Source organism: Psammomys obesus, unplaced genomic scaffold (assembly GCF_907164565.1).
Source record: "Psammomys obesus unplaced genomic scaffold, mPsaObe1.curated_primary_1811, whole genome shotgun sequence".
NCBI classification, from domain to species: Eukaryota; Metazoa; Chordata; class Mammalia; order Rodentia; family Muridae; genus Psammomys; species Psammomys obesus.
Genome location: NW_026596155.1, coordinates 2,469,755 through 2,489,872, shown reverse-complemented (window position 1 = coordinate 2,489,872; position 20,118 = coordinate 2,469,755). Strand labels below are relative to the sequence as shown.

At 44.4% G+C, this 20,118-nt stretch overlaps 1 protein-coding gene across 7 annotated transcripts in view; it reads right to left on the bottom strand.

The window, feature by feature from the left end:
- Window positions 1–20,118, bottom strand: part of Wdfy3 (WD repeat and FYVE domain containing 3) — a 215,502-nt gene that overhangs the window by 181,802 nt on the left and 13,582 nt on the right. The window lies entirely within an intron of this gene.

The following is a 20,118-nucleotide window of genomic DNA, read 5'->3' as shown; positions in this document are numbered from 1 at the left end:
AGTCAGTTCTCCACACAGACGGTAACCCACAGAGCCTGGGAAAGTTTAAGTCTGTACTGTCCAAATGGCAGCCACCAGCTTCACGTGGCTTAAGCTCATGGTAACTTCAACATATTAGGTACAGAATCCATTTCTCCAGTTTCGCGAGTCAGACGTGAAGTGTGGCTAGGGACAATCTCATTAGACAAAATCATTGCAAGGCATTTCAACGATTAAGCGAGTTACACCGGACTGTGTTAGCTTGGGAAGAACTGCATGTGCATTTGTCAATATAGTCTAGGAGAATGGTCTGTGATTTTTAACAGTGTTCAGAGAAGATTACATTAAACTATCAGAACAAAGCTCCAATTACCTATCGAGAGCCAACAGAAACCAGGCGGGAGCTTGCTTTTCATAGTTACAAACAAGAAAGAAATACATCAGTAGCACTTCATATCCAGTACAACCTCTGGCCCCAAGACAAATAGGACCGAGACGCCTACAATTGCTCTCCCCCTGCCCTCATGCCATCCAGTGAGGTCCTGGGACATGAAGAAAGAAGTAACAACCTGGCTGCAGCCAGGCAGACCTTTGCTTCCTCATCAGCTCCAACGTCATCAGCTGTTATCTCCAGATGTCCGCTCTTTCTCTTTTATCCCCAGCCGTTCTTTATGTCAAATGCAATCACAACGAATGCAACATCCCAGACACTGACCACAGCCTTCCAAAAGGAAGACTAACTCTGAGCCTGCCACCAGAGCCTTATGCAAAAAAAAAAAAAAAAAAAAAAAAAAAAGGCCTGATTATCCAGGTGAGCTACTGCTCTAGACAGACATTCCAGCTGCGGCTTCCACCCTGAAAACATCTGGGCAGATACCGGGAATGAGTATTCTGGCTGGGTTCCTAGTGCAGCAGCCCAGGAGCTATAACTGACAATGAGGGCTCCTCCGCGGCCAGGTCGGTGCCTCACACAAATCCTCTGAGAAGGAACAGTGTCTGCACATGGTGGAAGAGGAGGAGGGAAAGAGCAACTGTTATGTGAAGATTCTTGCTCATGCTTTAATTCACTTTCCATTCTTTACCAACACCCGTTTGATCACCTTCTGTAACCATCAGTAGTTTTAACACTAAATTTTGGAGGTGATACATGCAAAAAATAGCAGATAGTGAAAAACAAAAACAAAACAGAAACAAACAAACAAAAAACCCTCTAAATCAGAATAAAGAATTTGAGCAATTTTGTTGTTGTTTTGGTTGGTTGGTTTTGGTTTTTGAGACAGGGTTTTTCCATGTAGCCTTGGCTGTACTGGAACTCTCTGTAGACTAGGCTGGCATGGAACTCAGAGAACTGCCTGCCTCTGCCTCCCAAGTGCTGGAATTAAAGGTGTGCATTCCCCAACCCCCATCCCCACCCCTCACTCCCACCCCCAGCAAATTGGAACAATTTCTCAAGAAGATCAGAGCAGAAAGTATAGTATGAATCTCTACACACTTGGATTCATTCCTGATGTTATATTATTGGCTTACGGGGTATTAAATCACTAAATCATGCTCATTCTTCTAGGGATTTTGCAGTTTGCTAGGTTGGCCTCTGATGGTAGATATGAAGTCTAAATGTGGCACATTTTGCCCGTCGAACTTGACACACTACATGCAGAAGTGCTGTGATTCATGTTATCTGGGGTTACCTTCCTCCTACTCCAGCTGTGAACACAGAGGTGTGGTTTCCGTCAGGTCTTCAGTCATTTTCACACATGCAAGCTTTCGCATTCTCCTCCCACCTGCAGGCCGTTAACAGCATTTCAGCCCATCCCTCCTGGGACACTCTACCATTAAAACAACTCTTTACAATAAACGTTAGTTAGTAACAAGGTGGGTGGGCGGAGTTCAGTCAGACAATCGCTCTACAAGCCTGAGGACCAGAGTTCGGGTCTCCAGCACCCACAAGAGGGTGAGGAGGGCGTGATGGCCCACACCTAATCTTAGCACTTTGGGAAGCAGAGACAAAGGATCCCCAGAGGCAGCTAACCAGCTAGAATGAGCAAGCGCTAGATGTAGGCAGGAGACTGGACACTGGTCAAGGAAGACCTTCATCATAGCCTTTGGTCTCCACATACATACATACATACATACATACATACATACATACATTCACGTGTGCACTATGTATGTGCAAACCCCCTATGCACTACACACACACATACTAAAAGGCACTCATAACTTGTTATATAGTTTATAAATCCAATGAAATGTGTTGAAAATCATGAGAAAAACTGCATTCTGTAACAGCAAACTAGTCAGAACAGCACGTAACTAAGGTCTACAGCTAACACCAGGAACACAAGCGCTGAGAGCAGAGACGGTAATCATCTGCCTTGTTTACACCTGCAGTCAAGAGCAGCCTGAGACTCCCAACATGACAGATGTACATCAGGAAGCCGCTAGCGTTTCCGTGGTGATTAAAGAGGTCATCAAATCAACCCACACTCCTACCTTCAAAGGCAAAGCTTCTCCACTCCCCTTGCATGGAGGTCCTAACAAACAGCCCTTGAGACTGACACTATGTCCCTCCTGAGCACAAGTCAAAGAGGCCATATCCCAGCCCCGCCTTTTACTTCTCCCTTTCAGGGTTGTTACTGAGATTAGAAACATGTGCACAGCTTTTTACTCAATACTGGAACATTCTAAGTATGACAAGCAGCTTCTAAGAAATTCCTTTCAGTCCTCAGTCTCCCTGAAGAAATATTCTCAGAACTTAAAAATAAAATAAAAGCTAATTATGCTGTTGAATGAAAGGTACACACTAATGGAAATCAAGCCATACCACAAAGAATGTAGACTTGAAAGAAAACGCTTGTAGTTAGGCTGGATTCACTGAGACCGCCACTCTGTGAGTCAGATCGGTTGTAGCATCAGTCACTTTATGGTTCAACCTGTCAGGTAAAACTGAGCTCTCTGCATCCTGCCTCCTGAGGTGAGCAGCTCTGCTCCACCACTCTCTCACCAGCATGATCCTCACCACACACGGGAACAAGCAGGCCACGGACTAAACCCTATGAGCCCCACTCACAGAGGGGACAGAATATGTTCATCACTTGGTATGTGGGTGACACCATGAATGATGTGGTCCTGGTGGGAAGGTACAGCAAACAGGCTGAGCTACGACTGAGAGATGGAGAAGAAGTGAAAACTTCAAGCTTTATGGATCCATGGCAGTTAACCAAGATTCTATTGTACTTTCAGTAATGATGCGATTTTACAGTGAGAAGCACAGGAGCCCATGGTGGCCACCCTACCATTTCCAGGCAAGCTCAACAGCTTGCTGAAATTCAACACACTGTCCATATCAACAATGGCTGGACACCGCATCTACACTACAGTGAAACGGGGGAAAGAGCTTTTGCCTAGTCTCAGAATTTACAAGTGAGGATGTGAGTAAAAGTTCCTGACTGACACACCAGGCACTTAGACTCTTCAGGGAGCGCTGTGCAGGGACGCAGTCTACAAGAACAAAGGCTGTGTGCCTCAGTAGTATGACAAGTCTGGCAACAAGGCCCTGGCAACCATCCTGGAAAACATGTCAAGGAACTGAGTGTGTATGAGCGACACATAGATGATAGATAGTCCCTTTCCACACCTAGCTGAAGGCTGCCGGCTGTGCTCTCGCTTAAAGAACATACAGGCTTTGAAACAGTTCCTGGAAGGAAGGTAGAGATGACCTTCATCCAAGTCACACAGCTTGCAGCTACTCGTTTCTTTTGGAGACCATGGGCTTTGCTTTCAGACTAACTCCACTATAGATGCCCTTGCGCATGGAATTGTTTGTTAAGATGGATACTTTAAAATGAAGCTGGAGGTAATCGTTGTGTGAAAAAAAAGTCCTCAAATAAAGAAGAAATGTAAGTTCCAGTTAAGATATTCCAGGATGCTGGCTGGACATGGTGGCTCATGCCTGCTGAGTACTTGGGAATTGTAGGAAGATGTAGGGCTCAGAGCCATCTGTTGCTAAATTAGCCTGAGTCCAGCCTGGGCTACATGAGATGGATAGTCGGATGGAAGAAAGGAAGTAGGAAGGCAGAGAGGAAACTCTAAAAAGCAAGGTTAAAATTCCACCTGTTCCCAGTACATGGTAGAACAGAAGTTTGTTAACTCAGCAAAAGTATTATGAACACACCAATATAAGCCTTTTTGTAGTTTAATCTACATTGTATGTGAATTACTTAGCATATCATAAATTTAACATGATTCTGTAACCACATTTATCTGTTTCCTCTGTAGAGTGTATGCAATGTGAATGTTCTAAAGGACTGTAAAATGTTTTAGTAAATAATTATAAAAGAACTGCAAATTAAAAAAAAACATCACGTATCAAAATTAAGTGGAACAAAAGGCTATACAATCTCAGCAAACCTTGATATAGTTAAAAGTCATTCTGAAACTTCATAGTTCACGATGGCTTTTACACTTTCACTATTAAATCTATTTCTATGCATCATATTGAAATGCAGTTACTGCTATAATGGCATTGAGAGGTCAGCAGCCATGGGGGCTCTGTCCTCATCAGTGAGTTAAAGCAACCATAGATAGAGTGGGATTTTTTGTTGCTGCACCACGTGATGCCCTTTGACACGTGATGGCACAACATGGAAGCCTTGGCCAGGTCAGTGCCAAGACCTTGAGCTTTTCAGCCAGATGAACTCATAAGTTATGCTGTCCCAGGTACCTGGTGCAGCAGCAGTAAAGTTGCTAAGACAGCAGAAGAGCAAGCAGCCCAAGCTGGCAAGCAGCAGGTGTGGGGCAGTCAGGCTGCTTGGTCCCACAACTCTACACATCCGACGTCGCTGTGTCACCTCTTAGGTTCAGTCTGATTGGCACAGATGGAAACAGAGTGAGTGTCTGACTAACCCTGGCAATTAAGGCACAGGACTAAACAGAATAAACTACTGTTACCTGGGACCTTGGGGTTCCCTCTTTTTAGGACACTAGTATTACTAATAAAATGCCAGACTTATAAGGAAGAGAAGACAATTTATTAGAGTTTGAAATAAAACCTCAGAAGGTGCCAAGAAAAGATGGTGAAGAGTCTTTTAGTTAAGAGTCCAAGGAAGCAGGAGGTTCAGCAATGGAGCCACAAAGGGTAACAAAGGACATGGAGGAAGTGGGAGAGGGTTGGGGGAAGGCAGGTTCTCCAAGAATGTGTGAGAAAGCCCAGAGCATCATGAAAAGCATGCCTAAGCTGACATCTAGAAGAAGGAAAAGTTACACTAAATGTCGGCAGGCCAAGGTGAAGGCTCTGTGAGCCACTCGTGGAGGAGGTGCTTCTACTAACAATTAGAACGCTTTTCCATTAAGGGGGTAATTACTCCTCCCATCTCCTTAGCAAGTTTTCAGGTTGAATCAGCTTTCCTGGGGGGGGTGGGTTCTTGGCCAGGTGATTGACAGGCCCAGCCTGTCTGTGGAACTGTGAGAAGTTATAAGCCTCCCAACGTGTGGTGGCTTTGTTAGTGCAACTCAAAGGACAAAGGTCTTTCTAGGAAGACTGGGTCACTTTTGTGCACACTTGCCGTAGACAAGGAGAAAATAAGTGGAAAAAGCATGGCTTGATCTTTAAAAACATACCCTTACTTTACATAAACACAAGCTGACTCAAATCTATTGTATAGAGAAAGATATATAGTTTGAGAGCTACCATATTTCATCAAATCAAAGACCTCACCATGAAAGAATGTCAATTCAAAAATGACACGTGAAAGGCATATAATAATCAGAGTGTGGAAGTACACATCTGTACTCATGAAACAGGAGCAGGAGGAAAAGCTAGTCTCTAAATAAATAAAATGCATTCTATCTCCAAAATTCTTAAATTATAATAAAATATGTATGTCAACGGGGTTACGATTCAGCCACTGAGAGGGTCTCCTACCTCACTCTACCTCGCTCTAGAGTGGTGGAAGAGAAGGATGGGTTGGAGTCGCTGCAATGCAGTGTTAAGAGCTATTAGAACTGAGAGCTGCTAACGGGAAGTGAAGGGCTAAAGGTTGTGGACAGCTACCAGACACTAGAAAAGGCAGTTGACCGGGGGCTGCTTTCTACAATGCAGGGCAGTTCGAATCCACTACTTCTATTTAAGATAAAAGAAAGAAAAATAAGAGTCAGAAGAAAGAAAAAGCACAGACAACTAGAAGCGCATTAAACATCATATGTACACATAACTGTCCAACTTCACACCTGACACAGGACAACGCAAAATGAAATTGGGTCTTAATGTTAATTATTAAAAGCCTAACACAGGGATGTAAAAAATAAATTGATGATATTGTTTTAATTTGTTCTCCCCTCAGATGTCAAAAATACCTCAAAACAAGCCTTTAAGACTTTTGCTATGTAGGTAATTGCCTTGAAAGCTGCTGCATCAGAGTTATTACAGACACATAAAAGCAATGGAAAGGCTAGATATGAGCATTTCAGGAATAGTTTCACACATTTCATATACGAAACCTAAAATCGTATGTGAGGACCAGGTTTGGTAGTACATACTTTTAATCCCAGCACACGGCAGGCAGAGGCAGGCAGATCTCTATGAGTACGAGGCCAGCCTGGGCTACATGGCAAGCTCCAGGCCAGTGAAGGTTACCTCCTGAGACCTTGTCTCAGAAAACAGACAGACAACAATATAAAAGACATGAGACTGGGATACATTGTGCATGCAGACGACACCTGACTCAAGAAGGCCAGACACATCTACACAAGGAGAGCAACGAAAGGGAAAATTAATTAATACTTCATGTGTACCATGAACGGACTGACCTAGACACCTTAACCTTACACCTAACACCTTAAGAAACTCTCAGTGTCTTTAGGACACAAAGTGAGGCCCAGAGGCAACATTCCGAAGTCACACAACTAGGAAGTGGCTTTGCTACCTGCTCACTCCAGAGAGCCAATGGGAAGATTTCAATCTCTCTCATGAACTGCATAATTAACAAAATTAAACAAAAAACATACATGTCATGTTGTGCCTGGGTTTTAACTGTCAACTTGGCACTGGCTAGAATCCCCTGCAGAGCCTCAGTCAGGGTCTGGATTATTGACCTGTAAGCAGTGTGGGGAGGAGGGTTGATTTAACTTAGGTGGGAAGAGTTTCCCACGTTGGGTGGCGCCATTCCCTAGGAAGAGGATCAAGAACTGAGCAGGAGTGGAGAATGCTAGCCAAGCACTTAAAATCCAGTGCTCCCTGCTCTTGACTGTGGACAGGAAATGATCACTTGCCTCAAGGCCCTTTCACCTTGACTCTCCTGTAGTGATGCGCTGTACCTCTCAAATTTTAGGCCAGGTAAGCCCTTTCTCCCTTAAATTGCTATTATAGGGTTATCCTATCAGAGCAATAGAAAAATAAACTTACACACAGACTAGAATTTATGTGTGTACATAACCAAAGCAAGCTTTCCCTGCTGTCCTTTCTCATGTCAATATGGCCAGTGAGAACATGGTTCATGCATTCACACTCAAAGCTGCAATTCCTACGTCTAGTCTGACGCACTCCAGACCCTTAAATGTCCACTACATAACTCTTCCCAAGCCCTGAATTCCAGGAGCAGACGACAGGCAGGCTGCATGTAATCATCATGTCCAGACGAACTCATGATCTCCCTCTCCAACATCCTGCCTCATTTAAAGCTAGCACCATCCATCCATCTACTCTAGCCATAACCTGGATATTGCCCTTCCAGCCTCCTCCATGTCACGTTGGGTCTCATCGGCTCTACTGACAAGCCAGACCTCGGCTCCACGCTTTTTCCTTTTCTGATCACTTTAAACGTAACTGCCATGTCATCTTTTCTTTAGACTACGATGGCCTCTTTCCTGTTTTCCAAGTCTTCCCCTGCCTGTCACTTCTTTCTTTTGCTGGCGAGGTACCTCTGGTTAACAGAACCCTAACTGGTAAATTTCAACCCACCAATAGCTCTCACCAATAGCACTGAATAAATACCACCCTCCTTATCATGACTCCAGACAAGCTGACTCCTGACTTTCATGCTGTAGTTCACGCCCTGGCATCTCCCGGCATCCTTTCAAGCCCTCGCACACCAACTGCTGATGCCACAGGACTTTCTCTCCATGAGATCCTGGCACCCAGAGCTCTTAGTCCTCAGCTTTAAGGTCTGCTCTACTGACCCTTTCTGACAATACAGGTGTATCTCTCCCCACCACGCTTGTTACCTCATCTTCCTGTCTCTCCAGAGTGCAGTTTTCAATATTGCTAAATATCTACGCATTAGTCTAAATCCCCACCAGACCACAAACTCCAAGCAGACATAACACCTCTTGTCATAAGCACTCAGTGCCTAGAGAAATGCCTGGCTCAATGTGCAAGAAATTAAAAATTAAAAAAGCTTTAATTTTTGTTTGTTTTAAATTGTTCTAGTCTGCAAAGTTCAAAAGACTATACTTTTTTCTGTTATACACGCATAAATACATTTCACAGATAAAAGTGTTTTGTCTCAAAGATACAGTGGATTTTACAGCATACTTCTTCTACAGATAACACGAAACCCAACAGACAATTTTCACATTTCCAAAATCTCAGTGAAAAGGCTGAAATAAAATTACAAATATTCAGGTAGCAGTACAGAGTAGCCTGGCTACTTTGCTTCATGAAAAAATAAGCAAAATATTTTAATAAATGCATATTTTAAAAATATCTATAGCTATTTCTATCGGACCATTGTTTTAATATCAAGAAAATATCCTCTGTGGTCAGATATAAGAACAAAAGTATAAATTACTGTCTATTCTGTGTCAGCTATAAAATATGTGCACAGACCCTTACATTCCTCCTTTCACAGTCTGATCACCCTCTCCTGACCTGCAGCTTACACCTAGTGGCAGAATGCAGCAGAAGTGACGGTGTGTGGCTCGCTCAAGAAAGGCAGCCTGCTCTGACTCTCTCTCGTACACCATTTGTTCTGAAGGAAGCCAGTTTCCAGGCTGTGAAGACACACAAGCAACCCTATAGTACGGTCCCATGTGAGCAGACAACAGGCTTCCTGAAGGCAAGTAGTAAGAAAGTAAGGCCGCTGTCAACAGCCATGGGTATGCCTCGGGCTGGAATCCCCAGCCCTGTCACAACTGTAGACACGCCCAGCCAATACCCTGGCTATAATCTTTTGAGTTATCTGAAGCCAGAACCACTCAGCTAACCCCTCCTGAATGCCCGGACCACAGGAACTGGGCTAATAGATGTGTGTCTTTCTAAGCTGGCAAGTCTGAATGGTGTCGTTACATGACTAACACACATTTGCTCATTAACTCACTACTGGTCTGCGCCTCCCTTGTCCTGCGCTGCACTGAGCTACAGCCTATGGAAACAGGAGAAATATAAGACACTATCAAAGAGGGAAAGAAGCAGTTTAGTGTGATTGTGGAAGAGCTCTACAAATGTATAGATGAATGTCAGATATGCTGGTTCACACCTAAAAACTTGAGAGGTGGAGGCAGGAGGCTTGCCATGAGTTTGAGGCCATTCTGGGCTACATGGCAAGTACTAGGCCAAATGAGACTACATAACAAGACTTTGACCCAAAGAAACCATGATAATAATAATATAACATAAATAAAATAAACAAATATAAAATCTTATCTAAAACAGTAAAGAAACAAAATAAAGTTCCAGCGAATCGGAGGAGAGAGAAGCTGATCAGGAAGGGTAGTGGGGGAGAGACTGAGGATGGCAGATGACAGCCAGGAGACATGAGCTCTGCTGGGTGGGGATTGCTGTAGGACACCACACACTGGGCTTCAGCCAACGCTGACAGGAATGCACAGAATTTCAAAGGCAGGGTGCGACTTGCAGTCTACAGTGAAGATCACAAGTTCAAGTTTGGGGCCTGGAGAAATGGCATCATGGTTAAAGCAGATGAGACCCCGAGTTTGTGCCCCAAGAACCAATATAAATGCCAGATGAGCATGCAGCCTGTTACTTATCTCAGTTTTGGGATGGTAAGGGACTGTGTTCACGGAGACACCCTGCCTTGATACAGAAGGGAGAAGGACTGTATTATTCACGGAATTTGAACAAATCTAAAGCCTGTCACACCAAAATGCCAAACCAACATGAAGTGATCCTGTGCAAAGCAAACATGGACATTAAACTAAAGTGTCCAATACTCTGGCCATAGTAAAGGAAAAGTCACAAATGAGCCTCGTGTTTTGAAAATATGAACTTGTTGTTCAAATCATAAGGGAAACCCAGACATTCCACAGAAACAAAAGCAATGCTGAATGAAAGCTTGAGGTCTATGGTTGTCTGTTTTTACTTCACTCCTATTTCCGTATCTCAAATTCTCTTTATAGCAGCTGAAAACTAGAACCATCCAAGAGAAAATACTCAAATATTTAACTGGATAGTAGAGACAGTAAGTGTGCAAACCTCAGTTAACGGGAACTAGAATAAAAAGGCCCATTTACAAATACACCCCAACCACGAGCTCTATGACGCTGGCAAAAGGTCTGAGCCAGTTACCCTCTGTGTTGTTTTCTCATCACAGTAGCGGGTGTTCCTCCCAAGCTGACCAAGAGCCCGCTTCGTAACCTACTGATCCTGAAATCACAGCTGATGTTCTTAACCGTAAAACTGGAGCCCTGTCATGCGCACAAGGGCAGCTGCTCACTATAAAAGTTCATGTTTTATTACTGGTCTGGCTAGCTGGAAGAAAACATCCGTTCTGTGGTCAGCCAGCAATTTCAGAGAGGGAATAAACATCATCATGAACTAAACACACACACACACACACACACACACACACACACACACAAAATCACAAAGACAACAGGTCAAGAGACGCTAGGGAAAGGGAGCATTTAGTCCCAGTGGGCAGGCACAGAAGACGGCCACAGGAAAAAACCAGCACACGTCCACACAGGCCATCTCCACTGGGCATCATCTTCGCCCGTCCCAGCCAGGCATTCTGTTCTGTCATCATGGCCAGCACTGCAGCTCTCACTGAGGGAACCAGATGTACTCTTGTACAGATGATTTAGGAGGAGATGGAGATGGAAGCTCAGCGTGTTTATATACAGCAAACAAGGAGCCAGGGCTCTTACATACAGATAAACATGGGTTCGGCAGAACAAGGAGGCAGGGTTAGACAGAATAATGCTATCTCATGTGTACAAGCCACATTCTGCTGTAGATTTTTCTCTTTACAGACAGTTGAGTCATATCTACTTTTTGCTGTCATGAAAGCCACTCTAAGGATCTCAGTATCTGTACTGAGGCTGTGTTCACAGCTTTCGAAAAAAGCTTGCTGGTTCCTACAATGACCAGCCTTCTGAGAAGCACTGAGTCCACGTTCCACATGACTGCATGGTTGACAGGGACACAGAAGTGTTCCACTCTGCAATATCTTGGCCAGCAATAGGTAGGTTGGTTGGTAGGTAGGTACATATGTACATACACATATATACATACATGCATACATACATACAGGCTCATGTACTGAATGCCTGGCCCTTAGCTGGTGGAAACTTGGCAGGTGGTGCCTAGCTGGAAGGAAGAGGTCACCTTGGCAACCTCTGATGGCCAGTCTCCCTTACCTCCTCTTCCTCTTGTGAAGCTGAGCCTCTCCACACTCCACACCCAAGTGCTGGAACCAACGAGGCACGGGAGGAACCCCCTGAAACCCTGAGCCAGCACACCCTTCCTCCTCAAGGTCTTTCTCAGAGTTCTGACAACAGCTAAGCAAAGGCAACTTCACACACTGGAATCAGCACAGGAGCACAGAGGAGCCTGAGCAGAGAAGGACAGCAAGGACTACATGGAGCATCTGGCCTGCTTAAGTACCATTACCAGGGCTGAGCACACAGAAGTGCCGGCCTGCTGACAGAACAGATGATCTACGTCCTTGGAATCCACAGAGGGACTCATAGCAAACGGGCTATCATATATTGATGGAACTCTTAAGTGTGTGTTTGTGTGTGTGTGTATTTACATATATACATGAAAGCACTCATATGTAAATGCAAGAAGAGGGCAGCAATAGGCAAATCTACATACAAGATACATGGTGTTCTCTATAGTGTCTTTTGCAACTTTTCTATAATGTTTGAAATCATTTCCGAAGGACAACCTCAGAAACCGAGATCTATCGCACCTTGAACTCACACCCTCTCAGGGGCTCAGCAGCAACCAACCATCAAGCTAGAAAGCTGACACTAGACCCACATTAGGCAACGCTTTCGCTTTCCCTCACTTTCCTCCCAGTCCCACACCCAAAAGAGCACCCTGGGAAGATGCCGCCCGCTGTCCTTTCTCTCCGTGATCAAGCCGCCCGGGGTCTTAGCTCCCAGCATCTCACCTGATGGACTGTCACCTTCTTACCATGGCCCCCGAGTCAGCCTGAGCACTGCGGAGTCCAGTCCAAATCCCTGGTCAGAGGAACCTGACCATCGTCCTCTCTAGATTGCTTAACAGGAATTTAAAAGTCACAGCACTGACAAAACACATTACAGACATCATTTTAGATCTTTCTTCCTCCTTTTGGGGCTTGAGAAATATGCAAAAACTATTAGCGAAGGACTTCTGTAATTTCCCAAAAGTTTGTCCAATGAGTTCTGTAAGCTCAGTCGAGGGCAACTGCAGAGGTGTCTTTTGTTTTACGTGTGTGTGTGTGTGTGTGTGTGTACACATGCAGGTCAAGGACAACTCACAGCACTTGGGCCTCTCCTTCTACCATGTGGGTTCCAGGGACTGGCCTCTGTTTCTCGGGCTTAGTGGCACGGGTCTGTACCTGCCGAGCCACCTTGCCGGCCCTCGGCAGCCACTCTGGGGCAATGACTGTGGGAAGTAACTCAGTCCGTGCTTCCTTCCCAAACAGGATGGGGCAGAACTCGAGGGAAACAGGAAGAAGGGAGGGAGAGGGGACTGCAAGGAAGGAAAACAGAGAGGTGTAGAAACACAACACAGGGAAGGAAAGAGAGGCAAGAAACACAACTCAGGGAAGTCTGGTGTGTCAGCGTACACAGCACGGCAGCAGGTCCTCGGCTACTTAACCAGGCAGCATCCTGAGAATAAACCAGGCCCCTCAGGCCTGCAGGAGTCCAGCTGGATGCAGTCAGGGAAAACTACTGTTTATCTTGCTTTGTTGGATACCAGGCCTCATGAGGTAGCACGGGCTGCCTTAGAATTCACTACCCAGCTCAAGCTGGCCGCACCTCACCTACTCCCTTGTGTCAGCCTCACAGGAATGCTGGGATTAAAGACACCATGGCTGACACTGAAAAGCCACTTTTTCTTACTCCCTGCTACCTCAGAAATGGCAGGGACAGTCCTATCAACGTGTTCTGTTGAGAACTGAAATCGGCTGGATTTGAGCACAGAGCTATTTCTACTGCTTTCATTTTGTAGATCTGTAGTTTCCCAGTTCAGGAATCAACTACCTGTGAACAGACCTACACATACACAAACTTACACTTATTACATACCAAAGTTGGACAGCATACCTGTATCTGCCTTCTAATTTCCATGAGGAACTTCTGGAATATTTCATGAGCATGAACACTGACTTGATGTTCCCACCTTAAGGATGTAAAACATGCTATGAGTGGTGGCGCACGCCTGGAATCCCAGCACTCAGGGAGGCAGAGGCTGGCCTACAAAGGAAGTCCAGGACAGCCAGAGTTACATAGAGAAATCCTGTCTTAAAAAAAAAAAAAGAATGTAAAATATGACCAATGTTGAGATCCTAGGAACAAGGGGAGATCTTCTCCTGTTTACACAAGGGGAAAGCAGGCTAGTGAGCTAGACAGAAGTATGAAGATTCCATAACCAGCAGCCTGAACTCTCCACAGAGAATAACTCCTGCCTTTGCTGAGTATTTCATTAGACAACATTTGTCTTTCAATCTTTACCTTAGATTATATGTGATGTGAGAGAGAGAGTGAGACAGGCAGGCAGACAGACAACAGACTGAGGATCAAAGATCCCTTCAGCTTCAATTAAGCTCTCACTTGGATTACCATAGGTCTGAACATGCAAATGTGTCTGTTAAAAAGAAAAATAAAACAAAACAAAACAAAAAACAGAATTTTACATGCAGATAAACCATTTAATTTGTTCTTCATATTTTGCTTCATAATTTGCTTCAGCTAAAATGCAGCCCAAAGTCCACGTGTTTGACCTAACTTCCGCTTAGCTGGAAGCTGCTGAGAGCATCTTCCTCTATAGGCCTCTCCGGGGAAACAGAACTTATACTGGTCTTTTGGGGTGACAGAGTTAAAAATAAGTCACTCAATATACACCATCCTGTCATGGTGACTAATTTTAAAGGTAACTGAAAAAGAATTAAGTACATCACTTTTTCATGCTGATAATCTATTAACTGATTGAGAAACTGAGACAGGGTTCTCTTTGTAGCCCAGGCTGGCCTGGAACTCACTAGATAGTTGTCTTAGTCACTGGTCTACTGCTGTGAAAAGACACCATGACCAAGGCAGCTCTAGTATAAGAAAGCTGTTTAACTGGGGGCTTGCTCGGTTTCAGAGGTTTAGTCTATAATCATCATGGCGGAGCATAATGACACATGTGGCACTGGGGCGGTAGCTAAGAGCTACATCCTGATCCACTGGCTGAGAGAAAGAACGCTGGGCTTGCTGTGGATTTTTCGAACACTCAAAACCATCCTTACAGCCACACTTCTTCCAACCAGGCCACTCCAACTCCAGCAAGGCCTTAGTGCCTGATCCTTCTCAAAGAGTGCCACTCCCTGATGACTAAATATTCAAATATATGAGCCTACAGGACCCATTCTTACTCAAAGCATCACACTAGTCCAGGTTGTAGTGTAACTTATACCAATCCTCTTGCCTCAACTTCTGAATCCTGTAATTGCGGGTGTCTGCCACCATGCCCGGCTAAACAAAGGGAATAAAACTCATGTGTTGACAATGCTCCCTCTGTACTAGAAGGAACCAGGCATGATCGGAAAGAATGCAAACGTCATGCCTGGAAAACTGTCCAGACAAGCGTTGCTACCCTGCCCTGTTGTCTTAGCCATGCCTCTCACCAGTTAAGTACCCCACAGAGGCAACCCATCTTGCCTCATCAAATTCTCTCAACTTAAGAATCTGTTCAAGTCATTACATAAATGTTCTGATCCAGCTGCTTCTTTGGCCCTTTATTTCCTTCTGAAATATTTCCTTATTTCCTGTACCATGTGACATGTAATAATTTTAATAGCAAATATCCCCCTTATTTTCTGCACCATGTGACATGCTACGACTTTAATCCCAAATGTCCCCTGAAGGCACACGTGTGGCAGCCTAAGTCTCCAGCTGGGGACACTGCTTGAGAAGGCGGTGAAGACATTAGGAGGTGAAGCCTGACCCGGGAGACGTGGGTCACCGTGGGCATGCCTTTGAAGGCCACCTGGCTCCGTCCTGCCTTCCAGTCTCTCGGCTCACTGGCTGCCATAAAATGAGACCTGCTCCTTCACACGCTTGTCCACGCTCTCCCCTTGGCACATCTGAAACAGCAAAGCAGCTGTTACCAGCAAAGTCAGTTGGTCCTGTAAGTCGCTGCCTTCCCTGTGTCCACAGCAATGGGAACCAGCTGTGGGGACCTGACTGTTTTCCACGTCATCATCTGGGCCAGCCACTGCCAGGGGAGGATGGAGCTGAACTTTTGTCTGCTTACAAGGGAGAAGACAATAAGATATTTGGTAAAGTTCTTCCCCATTCACGAAACTAAAGGGTATTCTTCACTGCTGGGTCTAAGCATCAAAAAATAAAATTCCAACTGGATAGGAGAACGGTCCTTAGCCCGTGCACCAGGCTTTACTCTCTGCGTACTGTCAAAATGCAAGTGCTGTGACAAGCTTATTTTGTTTTTACAAAAATGTTTAAAAATAAAGCAAATTTCCTCTAAGCAACATCAAAAGGAATACAGAGACTATAAATGCAGTCACACAGGCACTCCAACTTTAGCATTCTACCCGGGATCAAAGGAATCATTATTCTCCACACAAACACTCTCCATGTTGTGTGTGCAACTATTCGCTCTGCTGCTCTGCCTTCTTCAAATGAATTTCTGAAATGAAAAGCTACTTTCTAGCACGCATCACTTACTTCTCCCAGGACATTACTCAGAGATTTCTGCAGTGTGGGGGGAAGAGAGTGCATGGCTCATACCCACATTTTATTTCCTAGGCATCCGCAAGTTTTCTGAATGGGACTTAATTCTTAGCAAAGGGATTTCACATTATTTGACCATTTAACTTGATCCAAGTAGCCACTGTACTTCAAGTCCACTTTTAGCATCTTTCACAAGTTAGCTCTTTAATCCCAACAATAACCAAGTGTCTTGGATAGAATCAATCCTATTTTTATTAATTTCTGATGCTGAGACCCGGATGTGAAGAATGCCTTTTAAAGTTTTAGGAACTGGGAAGAGCTTCGCTGATTTACTAAGTTGAGAATGGAGTTTTAAGCAGGCACCGGTCCCTGTGCCAGGCACCAGGGGAAGCAGACTGGAGGCAGAGTGTGTGTGGGGCGGCAGAGCTCTGCACATTTCCCTACACCAGCGACTTCCTCCCCATGGAGAAGGGCGTGGCAGGAGGCTGGAGTCCTGAGCAGAGCTGCTTCCCTGGCAGCTCTGAGAGAAAGCAGATCACAGCCAGGATCTGGCTCTCACCCTCCTCCCACTGTACAGCCACCATATTAGCCTGGACTCCAAAAACGTCCTAGAAAATTTGCAAGAGGCAATGGGAAATGTTAATTCTACCTGTGATCTCACACAGAAAACCTTTGGACAACCTGACAAAATGTCTAATGCATACAACCACTTTTGCCTCCTTCACCCCCCCCCCCCGCCCCAAAAAAAAAAAAAAAAAAACATGCTGACCTTGGCTCACTGGACCCTACACTCTGCTTCATTAACCCAAAAGAAACCTTGCTCATTCTCATGTTAACCTCAGTCAAGCAGTAACCACTATGTTGCTATCCAATTTCCTGGTAATTTTTTTTTTTTTTTTTTTAAATCTCATGTGGCTTTCTGTTCCTACAACAGGGATATTTCCCCACATTGCTAGGCAGACTCCTGGAATAAACAAGTAAAGAATGTGGATTTCTATAAGAACATTAGTTTCAACCATCTTCATAAGAAGAAAGAACGCTGAAAGCTGGGCCCGGTTGCAGGGCATGCCTGTGATACCAGGACTCGGGAGGCTGGGACAGAAGGATCATGGGTTGGATGTGGACTCCTGCTATCCAGCGAGCTTGCTCTGGGAGGTAAAGAAGTGACCTATGAGTTACATAACCAGGACACACTTTGGTTTTAGATTTCTAGGACTTTGTTTTGTCTTGGCGTTTTTGTTGTTTGGAGGTGTTCTAGCACCCTGAAAACAAAGTCCACATCTGCTAAGCAAATGCTCATCTCCTGAGCTCTATCCCTGGGTTGGTCTAGGGCTCATGGCAGATCAGAAGTGAACTTCCTGCAAAGCTCACTGCTTACTCTCAGATGGAGCACATTCCAGCCAGGTTATAAGTGAGAAGAGCGAATGAGATTATGGCTGCTCTTCCTTTTCCTTGTACAAATGCACATAGCTCCACCAACACTGAGTGTAGACTCACAGAGCCACACAACAGTCTGTGACACAAAGGCTTGTGGCTGAACAGCATACATATCTCCTTAAAGCAGACAGTTTTATTATGTCCACTAGTGTCTCATGAAGGAAAACAAAAAATTAGAGGACTAAGTTATGTTTTTATAAAATGTGATTTATAATGCCTTATACATTATCTATTAATTATATTGTGAGTCGTTTTCTAATTCTTAAAAGTCCAAACCTCCTGAGACACAGAGTGAGCTAAAACATGCAGGAAGGAGGAGGGGGGCCAGAAAGATGGCGCAGAGGGTGAGGGCACTCGGTGCCAACCTGATACTTGAGCTCAAGCTTCAGAATTCACATGGCACTAGGAAAGAGCCAATCTTGACTTACACACTCACAATGCTGTGTAAGCGCTTGGATATGCATCTGCACACCAAATGAGCAAATGTTTTAAAAAACAAACTTTAATCCTACCATTCATAAGGCAGAGACAGATGTAATTCTGTGAGCTCAGGGCCATGCCAGCCTACATAGTGAGTTCCAAGACAGCTAAGGCTACAGAGAAAGACTGTGTCTGAGAAAATAAAATAACATAAAATAAAATAAACCTAAAAAAAAAAAAAAAGAAGTGGTATGTTTAATTTGGAGACAAAGTCAAAAAGATGGTAAAGGTTCCCATGTAGTTTTGCTATATTTTTCAGACAAAGCAGGCTTGATCTGTTTGAGGCCCACCACGTCTTTAGCAGTGCAGTAAGGTAAGACTGAAGCACTCATTCATTTCCGTTTCCACTAGGAGACTTAGGATGTATTCTCACTCAGACTCACGAAGAAAAGCTGCAGAAATAAAGTCGAGCATAAAACCCAAAATCACAAATACAAGAAAACAAAAAGAGCTTCCTCAAATGAACAACCTTGAAACAGACTTGAACTTAAATCTCAAACGGTTTTTTCAAGAACACGTTTCTCACTTTCCTTCAGTTGCCACAGTAAACATATTTACTTTCTTCCCACCACAACTACATGGAGCACCCTTCCTTTCCCTGCTCGGGGAGGAAGCTCTCGTATGAAACTAAGCTGGACTCTTCGGAGAACAACCCTGAAAATATCCCATGGCTCCCCTCTCCTACTGGGAAGACATGCTACCAAGATAATTATCCAGTTGGCCTTCACACTTAGACTGGCCACTGAACACGCTGGGAAAGCTGAGCAAACAACAGAAACAAGAACAAGAGTGCAGGCAACGCTGGAAAAAAAACAGAGACGGACACCTAGAAACACCTGCAACTTTGGCAGCCTGGCTGCACTTCTTGTACTTGAGTTCACAGTACTGGCATTAAGATAATTGCTTGTAAAACAAGTCTTCAAAGTCAGGTGTGGAGGCACATGCCCGTCATCCCAGCACACAGGAGGATCACAAGTTTGAAACCTGCAAGGACTACAACATGAGATTCTGTCTCATATACATACTGTTGACAGGAAAAGGTTAACATGTATCTACCTACTGAAACAGATATAGACTGCCAACGCAAACTAACACACGGAATACCAAAAAGACAGTTAGGCCCAGCAAGGATTGAGATTCAATTTCAAGTTAGCAGGTTCTTTCCCCAAATTGAGTTTTAACCCCATCCGGGGTCAGAGCAGACACTGAAACACTTTACTGCAAAACACTCTCCGACCAGGAACTTTTTTGCTTTTTCTCAACGTTAGAATAAGATGTTTGAGACTAGTGTTTAATGTACTAACCATCCACAGGTTGTTATGTTAATGAGCATCTTCAAATACTACATTCAAACACTCACATAGTCAAAATGCTTCATGCCCTTTTAGGGTCTAAAAGAAGAAATGAGATGTTTTTCTTGTAATAACCAAACAGCTAAAGAGGGAGCCCCAGAGCCAGCAATTCCAGGCCTGTCGTCTCTTACCAAAATAATTAGGGTAACAAGGTCAATTTGTTAGGGAGAATAAATGAAGGAATATATGAAAAAGAAAAGAAACCCAAAGAAACAGTAAATGCTACCCGCTAATAACACTGCTTTTTTATTCCCATTTAGCTATTATTCAGATGAAGTGGGTGGATTTCAAATATAAATGTGACATTATCAAACTAAATCCTTTGAACAGGCCATTCTTCAGCAGGTGCAAGAAATGAAAAACACTGGAAAGCATGACCCAAGAAACGAGAGAAGATAAGCCCACATATAAATACAATCACTTTCTAGACAACCCAAGTGTGTAGGAAGACCTCCACAGCCAGGCGTGATGCACTCTTTCTATTTTAACTCCTCCTGTGTGAGTGTGTGTGTGTGTGTGAGTGTGTGAGTGTGTGTGTGAGTGTGTGAGTGTGTGAGTGTGTGTGAGTGTGTGTGTGTGTGTACGTGTGTGATAGCATGCATATGGAGTCAGAGGCCAGGTCTGGGTATAGCGTCTTGCCTAAGACACTCCCTTTGTCATTTGCTACTGTACATGAGACACAGTGGCGGTGAGCTCTGAAGAACCCTCTCTCCACCTTCCAGTCTGTGGGGGCAGCACTGCT